Source organism: Cavia porcellus, unplaced genomic scaffold (assembly GCF_034190915.1).
Source record: "Cavia porcellus strain 051 isolate PalLab524CR breed Dunkin Hartley unplaced genomic scaffold, mCavPor4.1 scaffold_30, whole genome shotgun sequence".
In the NCBI taxonomy this organism is placed as follows: domain Eukaryota; kingdom Metazoa; phylum Chordata; class Mammalia; order Rodentia; family Caviidae; genus Cavia; species Cavia porcellus.
In genome coordinates this window covers 30,157,503-30,175,146 of record NW_026947513.1, presented here as the reverse complement: position 1 = coordinate 30,175,146, position 17,644 = coordinate 30,157,503, and the positions used below count along the sequence as shown (strand labels likewise).

Sequence of the window (17,644 nt, the reverse complement as noted above, 5' to 3'; positions counted from 1 at the left end):
ACCCACCCCTTGTCTCTTGCTCTGTTTGGTCATATTTATGCTGGATTGGGTAGAGACTGCCCTAATTCTGTCAACTATAATGTGCATTGGGTATCTCTTGTTGCTCATTTACATAAGCGTCAAATAGTACCGTGGGGTTAGTGCCTCATTTATTTTTCCTAGAAGGAAATCTTGCCCTTGACACACTGATGCACAGGGTTTGCAGGAGTTGCTCAATGGGATGTGTTGAGAGCAGGCTCTGTTAGATGTGTTGAGAGCAGGCTCTGTTAGCCAGGGTTCTTCTGAGGCAGGGTAGGGAGAAAAGAGAAATTTTAGGTGCAGAAGTGGTTCACATGATAAGCTGGAGACACAGGAGAGTCAGTCAAATTGACACAAAATTGACCACTGTGGGTGCATATTGCCTTACCTGGTGTATGATATTAGCTGATACAAGAAACCTCCAGGAAGAGTGAAAAAGAGGAAAATACGTACTTTGGAGTTAGTAGACCTCTGATCAAATACAAGTCCTTTTATGCCATCAACTCTTGTCTCCCAATAAAGTGTAATATTTTTTGCATAAGATTCTAAATGTAGATGAGATGATATGCACCCAACAAGCAGTATTCAGTAAGAGGTGGTTAGTATGACTAATTATGCCTTATGATGATGCTACTAAAGATCTGTGACCTTTACCTCATCAGCTCTACTGTCTCCTGTATACAGTTTAACTCAACTTAAAATCAGCACAATTCCAACATAGGTCTGACTTTACCACTTTCAAATATACTTCTTAGTCACCCAAAATGTACAGGATTGGCTATCTCTCTGGCTCCTGCCCATGGCTGACACACATGTCACTATAAGCACAGTGTCTTTGTTTTAAGAGATTTTCAAAGCTAGTGAAAGTATTTTACTTTTGAAGAAAATCTTGGCTGAAAATCTAAAGAGAAAAACTACAGTGTTACCAATTAAAATGTCTAATACAAGAAATAATCACATGTCAATTAGTGAATTGCAACTCATCCGTTATTGCATGGAAATTATATTTGATGATGGATATTTGGTTTGGGATGCTGCTTTGATGTGGGATGGGGACCCCTAAAATAAGAATGCTTAAAGTCCATGAAGGTCTTAATATAACCCTAACAAATTCTGAAATGTGCACGTGCCTGGGATGGAAAGCATTTGGGGGGAATGTCTTGATTATTTTTCTCTCATTGCTGAGACAAAACACTCAATGCCCAAAATGAAGGAAGGAAAGGTTTATTTAGCTCACTGTTTGTGGAGGTTTCAGTCCATAATCAGCTGGTTCCAAGGCAGGGTAGCATGGCACTGGGGCAACACTTCAAGGCAACAGCCAGAGCAAAACAGGGAAACAAGCCTCTTCTCCTCCCTTATATTGTACCCAGTTCACCCTCCCTCCAGGGTAAGGATAGCACTCACAAAATCTCTGTGCCCTCCTCTGGCACAGGGTGAGGATTTTTACAAAATAAGAATCCTTGCTCCCTGCTGAGTCTCTTAGTTAAATTTCTAAACTTCTCAAGTTGACACAATGTATCAGCCATAACAATCTACCCCTTGTCAACTTGGCAACCAGACATATTTCTTTAAACCAGCCTCCAGATACAAGACATGCTTATTTTTAACATTTTGCAAAATAAATATTATAACACAACTTAACAATCTTTAAGAACCAGCATTAAGTCTATCAACATATTGCATTAGAAGCATAACATTTTGTCCTTGTCCTCCCAAAGACTCATGTACATCCCTTTATGTAAAAGGTATTTAGTCCATCTACAAGAGTTGCCAAAGTCTTACAAGCTTCAGCATTGCTGAAAAGTTCAAGTCCAAGTTTCCTACAAGATGAAAGGCAAACTCACAGCTGCAAGCCCCTGTACAAATGCAAACAAAGTTAAACATTGCCAGCATACAATGGCACAAGACAGACATTACCATACCAAAAGTTATAAACAGAAGAGTACATAGCATTGGAACAAAGCAGGTCCAAAATCCAGCAGGGCAAATGTTAAGTCCTGTAATTCCATGCTCAGCATCTGAAGCAATCTGTGGCAAATTGTGAGTTCCAAAGGGCTTGTGGGGCTCCATCCCCTCAATACTTCTAGTGGTTTTAGTTCCCACAGCTTCTCTTTGGATTGGCTTTGCTCTCTCTTTGAAGCTTTCCTTAGATGATCCATGCTCCTAGCTTTTGCAAACTTCTGGGTTCTCCATTGAACCTTTGGCTTCACACTCACAGCTTCAGACACTATCCCCTCAGGGGCACACTTGCTTGGCCTCCCAGGCCTGATAAAATTGATGTGGAAGCCCTTTTAATCTCAGAGCCCTTGCATTCTGTGTGCACCTAAAACCAACACCACGTAGATGACACTGAGATCTGCTGTTAGTCAGAGCAGTAACCAGACTTTCCTCTCTCTTGTCTGTGGGGATAGAGTGCCTGAAGCGCTGAACACTATGAACCTAATTCTGAGGGACGGATTCTCTATGCCACAGCCATTCTGGAACCTGATGATTTGTGGCTTTCTCTTCCAAGCCAAGTCTTCCACCTTTGAAGGTTTGAGGCTGCAAAACATAGGGACTCACTGCCTCTTCCTCTGAGGCCTACAGGCCATCTTTTGGATTGATTGATTGATTGGTTGATTGTTCTGTCTTTCTCAACAATGGAGATCTCACTTCTATTTTTACAGTCTACAGCTTTATCAGAGCTTTCTTTTTGGCTGAAATCACAACATTTTAAATTGCCCAGCTGGGCCCTTTGCTCTTGATTCACAATATAAATCTGGCCAAATGCACCCAATAGCCATGCCATATCCTCAAAATTTGGCTGTCTTGAAATTTCTTCTGCCAGAGTAATCAGTCCACTGCCCATAATCTTAGCCTCAGAAATGTCTTTGGACATGAGCAAAATGCAGACAAACTTTCTACTAAGTCATAACACACATCATCTGTACTCCAACAACAAATGTAGTACTTCCCAGAAGAAACCTCCCAAGCCTGGTAGCAAGATTTCTATCAGCTTTCTGGTCTTCTGAGCTCTGACCATAATTTCCCATACAGAACAGCCTAAGGTGTTTCAGCACCACTCTTTCAGGTGACATCTCAAAGCTTTCCCAAACTCTTCCCAAAGGCTCTTGAATCACATGATCTGGTATAGTTACAGCAACAATCCCACTCCTGGCACCAAATTTTGTCTTGGTTACTTTTCTCTCATTGCTGGGACAAAACACCCAACACCGAAAATGAAGAAAGGAGAGGTTTATTTAGCTCATTGTTTGTGGAGGTTTCAGTCCGTAATCAGTTGGCTGTAAGGCAGGGTGTCATAGCACTGGGGCAACACTTCAAGGCAGCAGCAAGTGAAATCAGCCAGACCAAAAGGTGCTACACCTCCCTGGGGCAGGTGTAGCACTCACAAAATCTCTGTGACCTCCTCTTGTACAGGATGAGGATATTTACAATGTAAGGATTCTGGCTCCTTGCTGAATCTCTTAGTTAAACTTCTAAACTTCTCAAGTTGACACAATGCATAAACCATAACGTGGATAACTGGGGACTGACTAGGTATGCAAAGCCATGGGCCATGAGCCTGCTGAGTGCTGGGATCTGGGGAAGTTCAGGGGACACAGTGTATGTGGGAGGGTGTGTTAACAGAGGTGTCAGTGATCCCACCACCAGCATATCCCACATTCCAACATGTAAGTGAGAGAGGAAGAGGCTACTTGAGCATCTTTCAGCAAATACATGGTTCAGGGAGAACTAGCAAGAAGTAGCTTCTGACAACTTGGACCATAAATCCTTCTACTTAAATAGCAATAATGAAATGCTGATGCCATGAGTATTTCTATATCCAGCAATTCCTGGTCCTCACTCAGGTTAGCATTGGTATCTTTCTGTTTCAATCCCATTTTCTAACCTGTACTACTATCTGTCCTCATTGAGCTATTTGCCAATATGTTTTCAGGGAGTTGTTTTGAGGCTGGGGTGGCGGTTGAGCATGGTGCTTCTTAAAAAGGAGGTGCTATCCTTGAGCCAGGGAAATTTTCCCAGACACAAGGCTAAGTTGCTGACTGCTGACTACATTTCTCACTTGCTACTTGCCCAAGGGAAGGAAAGAGTGCATTCCATTATCAAGAGAGGCAGAAAATCAGTAGATTGGATGATATTTTGATCTGTTTGTGCTGGTATACCAAAATACTCCCTGACTGGATAATGTCTAAAAAATAGAAATTTATTTCTGGAAAATGTAAAATCAAGGCACTAGCAGGTTTGGTGTCTGGTTAGGGCTGCTCTCTGTTTCCAAGATGGCGCCCTGAGCACTGTATCCTCTTGAGGATAGGTCTTTATATGCAGAAGGGCTAAAGGGACAAACTCCCTCACTATACCCTTTTATAGACTAATCCCATTCACGAGGGTGGAGCTTTCATAACCTGGTCATATCCTAAAAGCCATAACTCCAAAAGCCAATATTGTTGTGTCAGGAGTTAAATTTCAACCAGAATTTTTTCAGAGTGCAGAAACAAGCCATCAGAGATAGCAAGAGTTAGAACTATAAGCCCCCCTAGGTAGTCTTTATTGTATTAAGTAACCAAAAAACTGCCAAAATAATAAGTCCTGTTCTGCAGAGAGGGCCATCCCTGTGGTCTGTGCTTCACCCCAGGTTGCCATTACATCCACCAGTGAACCAAGGCCTCATTACTCTCTGGGGCATCCTGAACTTCCTCTTCTCAGACACAAAAAGTAAGGGTCAGTTGATATAACTGACCCCCAAAACCCAGGACACAAAGGTCCTGCTTGCTGGTTTCCTTTGATCCTAGACAGCCAGAATTAGAACTACATTCCTAAGCTTTCCTTCACTGCAGCTCCCCTCAAACTCTCCTACAATTGTGGAGTGTAAAGTTGGTCATGATGTCCTAATGACAATTTGGTCTTACTTGACCTCAGGGATGATCACCGCTTTCCCCATTTCTGTTCTTACTTTACAGAGGTGGCTCTGCTTTTGGTTGCTTCTGCAAAGTAACTAGGTTTGCCATACATCCCTATGTTTCCCACTTCTCCCCATCTTTCCATGACACCCCGTTTACCTCATTCTTCCTGCTCAGATACCCAACAGTTTGCTCAGATTATGTCAGAAAATCCCTAGAAGCAAGCAGACCACAGCAGGGGAACACCACCTCGAACTACTGTTGGGGGGGATGTAAGTTAACCTATTTCCTTTTCTTTGGGTATATACACAGTAGCTGGTATTGCTGGATCAAATGGCAATTCTCATGTTTCCCATTTCCTTTGTTTTTCCAATAAAGATTTCCATTCTCCACACAGGAAATCTGGAATGGGTCTGATCCTAGGGAAACATCTTGGTCAGGCTGTGGGAATGAAGATCCTTAGAGGAAAGCGACGAAAGAGGAATGGACACCAGGCAGGCCAAACCAGCAGCTCTTCTCTCAGTGCCCCACATGCTCTGTGGCAGATGCCCAGGGTCACTGTGCCCCTTTAAGGTACCTGTCAGGCTCAGCTCTCTCTGGTTTGACTCTATCCTGTTCACCTGGTATAACTCATCTGGAGGGCCTGCTGCAGCACCAGGGTAGGAGAGCTTCCTATGGACTTTATTTCTTCTCTGTGTTTGTTCCACCGGGTCATACTCTTTTTATATATAATTATTAACTTTTGAATGACATTTTACTTATGTGGGGGCTGGAGATTTAGCTCAGCGGCATAAGTGCTTGCCTTGCAAGCAGGCAGTCGTGAGTTCGATCCCCGGTACCGATAAAAAGGAAAAAGACAAAAAAACAAAACAAAACAAAACAAAACAAAACTTATGTGATCTTATTTAATCTCAAAAACCCCACAAAGTAGGTAAAACAGTTACTGCTTCTGCCATCTTGTAGGTGGCCAGCTGGGGGGTGCTTCAGTCCTGCAGTAATTAAGACTCTACAGCTGTACCACCCTGAATGCGCCCACACCAGTCTGAAGTCATTAAGAAACAGGATATTGTACTAAAGTTGAAGACTTTCAATTTTGCAGCTCCAGGTTGCTTCCCACTTGTCTTATTGTTATGATTTCCAGGTCCTTAAGTGTTCTCTCCAACCAAAGTCTTTGATTAATTTAATGAACATCCTCTTATTTCACAGAAAAGAAAAAAATAAGCAATAACATAGTAAAAAACAGATTACTCTGTTAAATATTTTACAATAAAACAAAACAGACATGCATTCATTTCAGGGTGTTCAGAGCATTTTGTGTTTTCTGCCACATGGTATTGCTTTTTTAATCCTTTGGAAAGTAGCAGTTCCAATTCTCAGTGGGTAAATAGGATCTGGCTGTCATCTTGGCGGTCCTTCAGCTGACACCCACAGCTACCCCATATTTCCTTCATCTTTTGTAAGACAGCCCCCTTGCCATTTAGACCTCTGTCAACACCAGTGGAAAGCTAAGCACAAGTGACAGATAGGTTGTTATTACCGGGCCTGTCAAGCCTCAATTCCCACTGAGTGGCTCACGTGTGCTGGCTTCTCTGGCTAGTTTTACAGACACAGCAAGGGATCTGGGACGCCAGGGGCCCCGTTGGAAAGGACATTCAGTGATTGTCCACATCACTTGGAGATTATCTTGGAGATTCCTCTAGTGCCTAAGTCCAGGCGGCGGTGGCCACCTTTAGGATACATCTTAAGTTACTTTGAGAAACATCTATGAATTCACTTATTCAGTCAAAGATATTTATTAAATGCCAAATGTGTGGCAGGTGCTGTCTACAGAGTTAAGTGAACAGTTTAAATTCCCTCTTCTTATTCAATAACAAAGTGTCTATAGGTGTGTGTGTGTGTGTGTGTGTATGTACATGTACATATTTGGAAAGGCTCTTCAATGCCTTAAGAAATGGGTCATAGACTTGAATGTGTGCATTCATAATCCAGGGCTCAAGGTGGATGGATAATGAGGTTATAAACATCTCAAAATTGATTTGTTGTGGACTAAAGCAGCAGCCATTTATTGATAGTTTTGTTGTTACTTTGGGTTTTTTTGGTACCATTTGTGTTGGGCTTGGCATGGTGGTCCTTCACAAGGTTTACCTGTCCTCAATCACATGGCTGCAGTCCAGTGCCAGCTCAGCTGTACCAGGCAGTCTAGACAGGCCCTGCAAACTGGGGACATGCTAGGTCCCTGGCCAGACCGCCCTGGCTTCCCCTACCCCCCTTACAGCTCCTGGCAGGCAGATGTAGTCTGCCTGCGTGGTGGTCTCAGAGCTCTCAATGGCCCATGAAGCTGAGCCCCTGTGTGCAAGCATTTTTCAAGCTGTGTTTAGGGTCATTATTGCCCCACTGACCAAAGAGGCTCACAGGCCAGGTCAGAGTCATGAGCATAGGGAGGAGGACCACCTTGGGCCTGAGTGCACAGAGGCACAGTCCCTCTGGGGCTGTCACTGCTGCAGCCACTGCAGACGCTGCACAATAGGAAGTGGCAGAGAGCAGGTGTCACAAGGGCATTACTGCTTCAGATAACAGGAACCTCTACCATTACACTCCAGGAGGCAGCGTCGGTAAGTAGCTTAATTCAGAGGTTTGAAGGCAAGCCAGAAATGCAGAGCTGTTGTACACTCTCCTCTTTAAGACATTTTGGTTAATGCAAAATTTAAAAACCTACTGTGGCCACACCAAAGCACTTCTGTGGCCTGTATCTGACTTAGGAGCCCAGAGTCTGAGATGACTGTTATTAAGAGTAGGATTCTGTGGTGTATGGGGTATTGGTTCTTAAATACTGAGAGGTTTTCAAATACTAAAACTGCAAAGAAATCAGACTATCCTTTTAATCTTTGCTAATTAAGTCTTTTTTTAAAGCACCTGTCATCTATAATTCCATGATTTTATAAAAAATAGTTGAATACTATAAACTAACAATAACTCAAATTCACAATAAATGCACAATTCTTAAGTAATGACAGAATCTTACACCAATGTTTCTTATTTCTCTGATTGTAACACACACCTTTATCATATACTACCAATTTCGAAGTCACTATCTATCTTAGTTTCTATAATTAACATGTGCATTCATGGTTTCTTTACCCTGATACATTAAACAATGATTATAATAGATGGTGCAGGGTTAAGGAAATTATGATATTGTCCACATTTTTCTCAGTTTGTTTAAGAATTGGTGAAAGCATTGTCAGGTATGTGGGCTGAAGTCTACTAACCACTGGAATGATAGAGTACTGGTTTGGAATCAGACTGATCTGAGGACTTTTATTTGTTTTTTATACAGGGTTTCCTTATGTAGTTCACTGGCCTTGAAGTCAGTATGTAGCTCAAGCTGACCTTTAACTCATGGTGGTCCTCCTGCCTCAGCCTCTCGAGTGCTAGGATTGATCTGAGTTTTAATCCCAGCATCCTTTGGTGGTATTGAACAATTTTGCTGTCTTTGAGCCTCAACTTCTTCATCTTTAGAGTAGAAATAATAATATTGGCCTAGAAATTAGAGATCATATAAACTGCCTTATGATACCAGACACATAACTGGTACTGAGTCCGTAGTGCAATCTCTTTTCAAGGAGTTCTTGAAGTTTATGGTACATTTATTTCTGTACAGTGCAGATTATGCAGATAGCCAACTCCACACAGGGCCAGGGCTGCCTGTTTCCTTTCATGGCAGCAAATTCACTTAGGTGAGAGCCAAGCAGAATCTATAGCAGAGATCATCAGTACCCAGAGCTCACAGCATCCCTGTCCCTCCCTCAATGCTTGGCAATGGTACACTGTGTTTGTGTGAGTACTACTTGGAACTCAGTGCTTTGGTAAGAACTGGTTCCATAGACCAGAGCACTACCAGTGATGGTATGTATTCACTCTTCTTCTTTTGGACATTGAGGACTAGGTCAGCCTAGGTCAACCTTGCTTTACAAGCATGTCTTATACATAATCGTATACATATACATCATATCTACATCATATACGTGATTTTAATTTTTCTTCCCTGTACTTGAAGCAAAGTGGTCCAAGGCATATGTACCGAACATGCCTCCCCTCTGTCCTTTGCTTCTTTATGTGTTGGAGCTGTGGGGAGTAAGGGACCTTCAGATGACACCAAGCTCAAGCATCCCCAGAAATCACTTGGCTGTTTTAGCCTCTAGCATATGTAGGTATGCAAAGGCCCAACACTCATCTTTCTGCCGGTGCCATCCTTCCCCACTCCTTCCCTCTTTCAGCTGGTACTGGAAAACTAGACTGACTTACCGGGTCCCAGGAAATTTCAAAATAACTTTAAGTTTTTGTTCTTCTAATTTCATTTCCTGTTTTTCCTATAGGAAAAAATAGGAGAATAGAAAACACATTGACTTTAAGGTTAGACACTCTTGGGTTCAGTGGCTGCTTGCTAGCTCAGCGAAGGTAAGCTAATCTAGGTGTTTTGAGTCATAGCTCCTTCACTGTAAAATGAACATGATGATATCTGTCACATAGCACTGTTGAAAGCATCAAGCACAATGTCACATTATTGTTATTTTTTTGTATTGGGGATCAAACTCACAACCATGCACCTGTAAGGCAGGCGCTTATGCTGCTGAGCTAAATCCCCAGCCCACAGTATCATGTTATTACACAAGGTCCTAGCATTGTGCTTGGTACAGAGTAGGTGCTTAACGCATTCACTCAAATATCTGTCACATTTTGGGTCTGTGCAAGGAGGTGTGTTTGAAGAAGTTGCAGCATGGAGCAGAAACATACAGTTTCTTTGTCACATCAAACTTACTTCCCAGAAGCGGAAGCCAGACAACAGGCCATTAAGCAACTAGAGGAACAAAAGCTTTCAGACAGTGAATTGCTTGGAAGGAAATCTACCAGGAGGAGGAGGTGGAGGGGACTGCAAGGATGGGGAGGCGACCTTCTGCAGGCTGCTTGGTGCCTCTCTGCCTCCCAGACATGATAGGAGCTGAGACCTAGTCAGTGCGAGGAGCTGTGTGACACTTTCTGAGCAGAGGAACAAGCAAATGCAAAGTCCTTTTCCATATTTTTCTGCCCTTCCTTCTAAATCTGACCTCAGACCTCTACCTTCCCTACCTGAGGGTTCAGTGAGGGAATCGCAGGCACAGCTAAACTGCAACTCTAGTTCCCAGTAGCTCCTGCGAAGGGCTGAGGCCCTTCCTTTTAACACAGCCTATATGCACAACTGATTCTCAGCTGCTCAGACTCATCTCTGAGAAGCTGCCTTGTTCTAATCCCATCTTGATTCTTGGACCTCAGTATTGGGGCTTCCAGGTTTGTACATTCATAATTTCTTAAGGCCCCATGCACACTGATCTTACCTTTTCAGGCAGACTAGAAGCCCCCTCCCCCCCACACACACGCATGCACACATGCACGTATGCATGCACGCACACACACACATACACAGAGGCATTAGTCTCTCTGTTTCTTTTGTCAAGCCTGTGACTACTGGTCTGTTCAGCTGTCCAGTGAATGAATGTTTTCATCTTTCTACTCAGCTATTCAGCCATCCCTGTAGACACTGCTTTGTTTACATTCTTTGAGGTTTTCTCACTATCCACCTTGATCTTGTCTGGTTAGTGGCCACCTACCCAACAATAAAATAAAAGTCATGGCTGAGGCAAGAGGATCATAGGTTCAAGCCCAACCTGGGCACTGGTGCTAAAGATATAACTCAGCGCCCAAGGCCGTGACTACAGTCCCCAAAGTAAGTGCCATGAGAGCAAGAACCTTGTCCCTCTTCCCATGTACCTCGGCAGTGTCTGCCCATAGTAGGAGCTCAGTGAAAGAATGATTCCACACCAAAGGTGCGGTCTCCAGTAGTGACCCCTGCCAACTTAGAACTACTGGTCCTAACTTCATTTCACAGAGCAGGAAACCTGTTCTGGAAAGACATTTCACGCCTTTCCCCTGGGCTGTAATTCTAAGGCCTACTGAAGGTGTGAGTTTTGGGCCCGTGGCAAAATTGTTAACTTCCTGTTGTGGCCCTGTGGCCTTTCTCTTGATACCTGATGCTGAAGTGGAGAGTTCAGAAGAAGTGGGAGAAGCTGCTCTATAGTCTACACATTTGCCAAAACTGTGACTTCATTTGTTTAATGCATTGCAACCATCTCTCTTTTAATTGACTATTTACAATCTGCTGGGACCATAGTAGTGACCCGTAAGGTTAAGAGGAAAGTAATGGTGTGTCAATGAAGGAGCTGCTCTGGGCTCAGACACTCCACTCTGCCTCCCCCATTGGCTCAGGGAAGATGTGGTTTATATTAGCGACCTGGAGAAAGTTCATGCCCTCTGGATAGAGTGTGTCCATGAAATGGCAGAGTGATTAATGGTTTATTTACAGCACTGACATCCAGCCTGTCAGGACCCTCCAGTGGCCTTTGATGTAAAACACACCGAGAGGCCCTGGGTCCTCCTTATCTCCTCCAAGGGGAGAAATCAGAAATGAGGAATGGAGGGCTGAGGCTCCAAATGCTGGGCTTCAAGACTCTGAATGGTGAAAACAGACAGGGGCCAGTGATTGGGGGACAGCGGGGTGTCCTGAGGATGGGCAGCGCTCAGCAGGGCGTCCCTGTTGTTTCTCTCATTTCCCTGCTCTCCCTTGTATCGTCTTCCTTAGACACCTGCATGATGACTTAGATCCCGCAAATCTCACAGGCTAATGATTTCACAAGTCACACACGAATGCTACCAAGGGTAATGGCATGGGTATTTGTATTTCTAAGGAAGTGGGTGGGCTGGGCTGAGACCACAGTTTGGAAGCATTAATAATTTAAGGCTCTCTGAGCTCTGGTAGAAGGAGCCACATTTCTCTAAGAGAACAAAAGAGCCCAGAGTGATTCTCAGTTGCCCAGAACAGAGGACAGAGTTTGCAAACAAGCAGCTAAAAGCTGAACCCAGTCTCCAGCTGTATTTTGTTTGGCTGTTGAGAGCTGAAAAACTTTTTAGTAGTTGCCAACATTCAGCGATAAGATTTCAATTTCACATAAGTTTGGATTTCTGCTGTCTTTGGTGATCTGGGGACACTGTGGGTGTAGTCCCATAAGGCAAAAGAACTCCAGCTGAAGAACAATTGACCCCTAACTGAGGCCTCGCCTTTGTCCACAGATGCCCCATTTCATACTATGCGTCAGTTGTGACTTGAATGGTTGTCTCATTAATTCCTACTGCACTTTGAGCATGTTTGGAGAATTATTTTATCCAGATTCTTTGGAGCAGTGACCATGTTTTTCTTTTCCTTATTTTGAGGGGGGTCAGTAAAATGGGTATGCTAAAACCAATGTAATAGGATTACTGTGATGTTTATAGGAGATACCATTAAATGCTTAGCATATAGCGCCTGGTACATAAAAAGTGTTCAGTGGATGACCATGATTGCCCTTATTGCAGACATGAATTGTGACCTTTCACTAAGTAAAACCTTCTGGTGATCTCTTGATGATTTTGAAGCTATAATTCACATTAGCAGTTTAAAAAAGGGTTCTACGTGTCTGGGGGTCTTATGGTATCCCAGTGCAGGTTGGATTCTGCAGTTTTAAAGAATTCTCTGATGGGTCCTGGGGGCAATGTCAGAAAGTCCCACGACAGTTGAAATAGCATTTGGATTCACAGGCGCAATGGTAAATTCACAACATAGGGATCGCAATAAAGATGGCACCCTCAAGGGATGAAAGGCAAAGGACTAATTGGTATTCTCAAGTGTAATCATCTCTAGCTTGGTTGTACCGACTCACCGGGCCAGATTTCTGGGCTCCACTTCAATAGCACAACACTCACAGAATTATTGGGAACAAGGCTTAAGCACCAATGTTTTAGTTAAGCTTGACTAGATACAGCAGTCCCACTACTGGTTACGTTTCCAAAGGAAGTGAAATCAACATGTTGAAGACATGTCCGCACTTTCGTGTTTATTAAAGCAACATTCACAATACCCAAGATTTGGAACTGACCTAAATGTCCCTCCTAAATGAATGGATAAGAGCAACTGTGGTATATATGCACAATGGAAAACCATCCAGCTATAAAGAAGAATGAAATCTTATGACAATGTGGAATGAATATTATGTTGAAGCAAATAAGCCAGGCCCAGGAAGACAGATATTACATGATCACAGTTACATTTGTAAGCTTAAAAAAATAAGACAAATGCATAGAAATAAATAAAGTGTATTGTTCATTACCAGCAGCTGGAGGAAGAGGATTTGGTGAGATACTGATAAAAAATTACATTTCAGTTAAATAAGAAAAGTAAGTTCAAGAGATCGATTGTACAACATATGACTGTAGCAAATAGCAATGTATTAAATTGCTATAATTTAAATAAGTGTTCCCCAATGCTCCATGTGTTAAAGGCTTGTTCCTCAGTGTATGGTGCTATTGGAGGTCCAGTTGGGATTATTCTGGTCAGTTCAGGGCATTACCTTTGAGGGAGATGTCGGAACCTTGGCTCTTTTCTCTCTCTCTTTGCTTCTCAGATGCTGCGAAGTGAATAATTTGTTCCACCACACACTCCTACGATGGTATAGTAACTGCCTTATCACATGCACAAGAGCTTCAAAGCCCTAAACCAAACTAGCCCTTTCTCCTTTTAATAGATTTATCCAGATATAATAGAAAGCTGACAGAGTTCTTGAAAATTAAGAGTAAAGTTTAAATGACTTCACCACAAGGAAACTGAAACCACATATTTGTGAGATAATGCATATGTTAGTTAGGTCAATTTAGCCAGTCTATTATGTATAAGGTTTCAAAAGATCACATTGAACATTGTCTTGAGTAATTTTCTTATTGCTACGACAAAATATTCAATACCCAGGTAAACGAAGAGAAGTTTATTTGGCTCACAGTTTGCAGAGGTTTCAGTTCATAATCAATTGGCTCCAAGGCACAGTGGCACATGGCAAAGAGGCCACAGTTCATGGTGGTGGAAAACAGCAAAAGCAACAAACAAGAACAAGGAGACTCTTTTTGTCTCTTATATTGTATGCAGGCTGCCCACCCTGGGGTGGGTGTAGCACTCACATGATTAATCCCAGCTTCACACTCTAGATTCAGCCACCTCAGGACTGCTTGAGGCACAGGGGCGACATCTAGAAACAAATCATAACAAACATGATAAATCTCTCTCTATATATATGTAATTTTTGTCAACTAAAACAAGTAAATTTTAAAAGAATCACACGCATCTCAAGGGACTTGAAGCGTAGAGAGCTGATGAGTAACAAGTGTTGCACTAAAAGGAACTCTCCAGAGAGTGGTGATTGGAGAACTGGACTCACTTTCATATTAGCTTTAACCCTGTGAGCATTTGCCACAATTATACTAAAGCTAAAGGTTTCAGAATCTCATGCTTGTACCTAAAGAAAGCTGCATCTTTCAGAAGAGAATTGGAGGCCTCAAGAGCACAGTTAGCTTTCCTCTCAGGATGTTTACTGCATCTTAGGACTCTAGTGGGTGGAAGATCATAGACATTAGACAACAACCTTTGAAAATCAGCGCAGCATTTTGATTTCAAAGGCAAAGATGAGTACTAAAGTTCTTTTGGGAGTAAAACAATAAGACTATAGGAAAGAGCACTGGGATATAGGGGCACATGTGTGTCTTGAGTCCAACAGGGAGAAGAGAGAGAAATAATGACAGACAGACAGACAGACAAAACAGGGCATAGACCTTTTGAAGAGATGATGGCTAAAAAATTTCCAAAACTGATGAAGATATAGTTCACGGGTTCAAGAAGTCTTTGCAAACCACAAGCAGAATAAAGGCAAAGAAAGTCATATTTAGATACTTCATAGTAAGACTGCTCAAGGTTAAAAAATTGGTAAAGAAAAGCATATTTTTTTATTTTAAAGAGAATAAACAAAAGAGAACAGAACAAAGCAAATCAGAACAATGCAAGCAACACAGCACTTCACAACAAGACAACTGGATATCAATAGTAGCTACCTTAATGTCCCTTTTCTTAGAAATATTTGCGCATACCTTCACACACACAAACATCAAACATAACAAAATAGTATAAAACCATTCAAGAGAATGAAAGCATTGCAGGACACTCAAAAACAAATAAGAGGAAATGAACAAAAACAAATAAGAGGAAATGAACAATGGCTACAATAATATCTCATTTTCCTTAAAAAATTGTTTATATCATCATACATATTAAAATATAAAACACGGGGCTGGGGATTTAGCTCAGGGCATAAGCACTTGCCTTGCAAGCAGGCGGTCATGAGTTCGATCCCTGGTACTGATAAAAAAAGAAAAAGACAAAAAAAATTTTTTAAAATATAAAACACAACAGGATAGAACCAATGGAAACAGGAGAACAAAAGCATGGTGGACTTCAAAGCAAGATGATAGTAAATCTGCAATGGCTGCCATAATGTCTTGTTTCTTCAAAGTCGCTAGCTGTTCATACCATCACACATAATAAAATCAAACAAAACAATAAAATCAATCCAACCAATGAACAAAAACATTATAAGACTTCAAAGCAATATAATGGGAAGCAATGACTACCATAAAATCTTATGTACACTTACCATTTCTTACACTGGAGAGACTATATGGTGTTTACACATGTGAGTTCAATTTATCTCACTTATGAGCATGGTCTCAATATGCATCCATTTATTTATAGTATCTCAATGCAATCATTCTTTATAGCAAGGTAGCTATAATTGTATAAAAAAATACCAACTTTTTTATCCATTCCTCAGTTGATGAGCACTTAGGTTGTTTCCAAGATCTGGCTATTACAAATTGTGCTGCTATATACATGATGAGTGCACATATATCACTATGGTATAATGTTTTCAGTTCTTCTGGGAATATGCCCAAAAGTGGGATAGCTGGTCAAATGGGACTTCCAATTCCAGCTTTTTGGGGAGCCCCCACACTGACCTCCACAGTGGCTACACTCCCACCAACAGTACAGGAGAGTTCCTTTTTCCCCACAGCTTCTCCAGCATTTGTTGGTGGTAGTTTTCTTGATCCTGGCAATTCTTTCTGGAGTGAGATGGAATCTCAGTGTGGTTTTAATTTGCATTTCTTTAATGACTATTGATGATGAACATTTTTTTGTGTATTTATTTGCCCTTTGTATTTCTTCACCTGAAAACTGTGTATTCATATCACATGCCCATTATTGGACTGGGTGCTTGAATTTCAGGTATCTGATTTTTTAAAAATTCTTTATATGTTCTAGACAGAAGTCCTTTGTCTGAGGAACAGTTCACTAAGATTTTTTCCCAATTTGCGGGTATTTTTTTCACTACGCTGGAGATTGCTTTCAACATGCAGAAATTCTTTAAAAGACATGATTCCAGTTACTGATTCTGGCATGCAGTTTGATTCTTGTTCATGAATTCTCTACCTACCCCTATGTCTTCAAGATTTTTACCTACTTTGTCTTCCAACAGATTTAGTGTTTCTGTTTTAATATTCAGATCTTCGACCGATTTAGACTTTAGTTTAGCACATGGTGATAGAATGGGTCCAGTTTTAGTTTTTGGCATATGGAGAGCCAGTACCATTTTTCCAGCACCATTTAATTAAAGAGACTGTCTTTCTTACAGTGAAGGTGTTTCACCTCTTTATCAAACAGAAGATGGCTGAGTGTGTTTGTAGTTGTATCTTCTAATCTATTCCACTGGTCTTTATGTCTGTTTTTATTCCAGTACCATGTTTATTTTATCATAGTAGCTTTGTAATACAACTTCAAGTCAGAGATTGTGATGCTTCCTGCCTTGCCTTTGTTGCTTAGAATTCCCTTTGCTATTCTAGGTCTCTTCTGATTCCAGATGACTTTTAGGAGTGGTTTCTCTAAATCTATGAGGTATGCTAGTGATATTTTGATTGGGATTGCATTAAATCTGTATAACAATTTTGGGAGAATGGCCATTTTCACAATATTTGTTCTTCCTATCCATAAATGAGGGATATCTTTCCATTTTCTGAGGTTCTCTTCGATTTCTTTTTTCAGGGTACTATAATCTTTTACTTCTTTTGTTAGGTTGATTCCTAAGTATTCATTTTGTTAGATGCTAGTGTGAAGGGTGTGGCTTCTCTTGTTTCTCTCTCAGTGATTTTGTTGTTAGTGTATAGGAATGCTATTGATTTTTGAATGTTGACTTTGTATCCAGTTACCTTACTGAATTTATTTATTATACCTAGGAGTCTTTCAATGGAGTTTTGGGGGTCTTCTATGTAGAGTGTCATGTCATCTGAAAATAATGATAACTTAACTTCTTTTCTTATCCTTTCTCCTTTTATTTCTCTCCCTTTCTAATTGCTCTAGCTAACATTTCCAGTACTATATTGAATAGGAATGGTGATATCACAGTGTCTTGTGCCTGATTTTATGGTAAAGGCTTTCTTTAATATGATGCTGGCTGTTGGTTTGTCATAGACAGCTTTTATTCTATTGAGGTAAAAACCATCTATTCCAATTTTCTGTAAGGTTCTTACCATGAGTAAGTGTTTGACCTTATCAAAAGCTTTTTCTGCATCTATAGAAATTATCATGTGATTCTTATTTTCGGCTCTATTGATATGGTGGATTACATTTATTGATTTGCATATGTTGAGTCATCCCTGCATTTCTGGGATGAATCCCACTTGGTTGTGGTATATAATCTTCTTGATGATTTGCTGCATTCTGTTTGCCAAAA

The 17,644-nt window shown here is 41.4% G+C and overlaps 1 long non-coding RNA gene across 3 annotated transcripts in view; it reads left to right on the top strand.

Annotated features, from left to right (window-relative positions):
- The window catches only part of LOC106028042 (uncharacterized), a 76,197-nt gene that overhangs the window by 28,400 nt on the left and 30,153 nt on the right, over window positions 1–17,644 (top strand). For 2 of the 3 annotated variants that reach the window (XR_010044631.1, XR_010044633.1), the window contains one exon: window positions 5,314–5,489. The exons of the other annotated variant lie outside the window; for it this stretch is intronic. This is a non-coding gene — a long non-coding RNA (uncharacterized LOC106028042). The remainder of the gene's footprint in view (window positions 1–5,313; window positions 5,490–17,644) is intronic. 3 annotated transcript variants of the gene reach the window in all.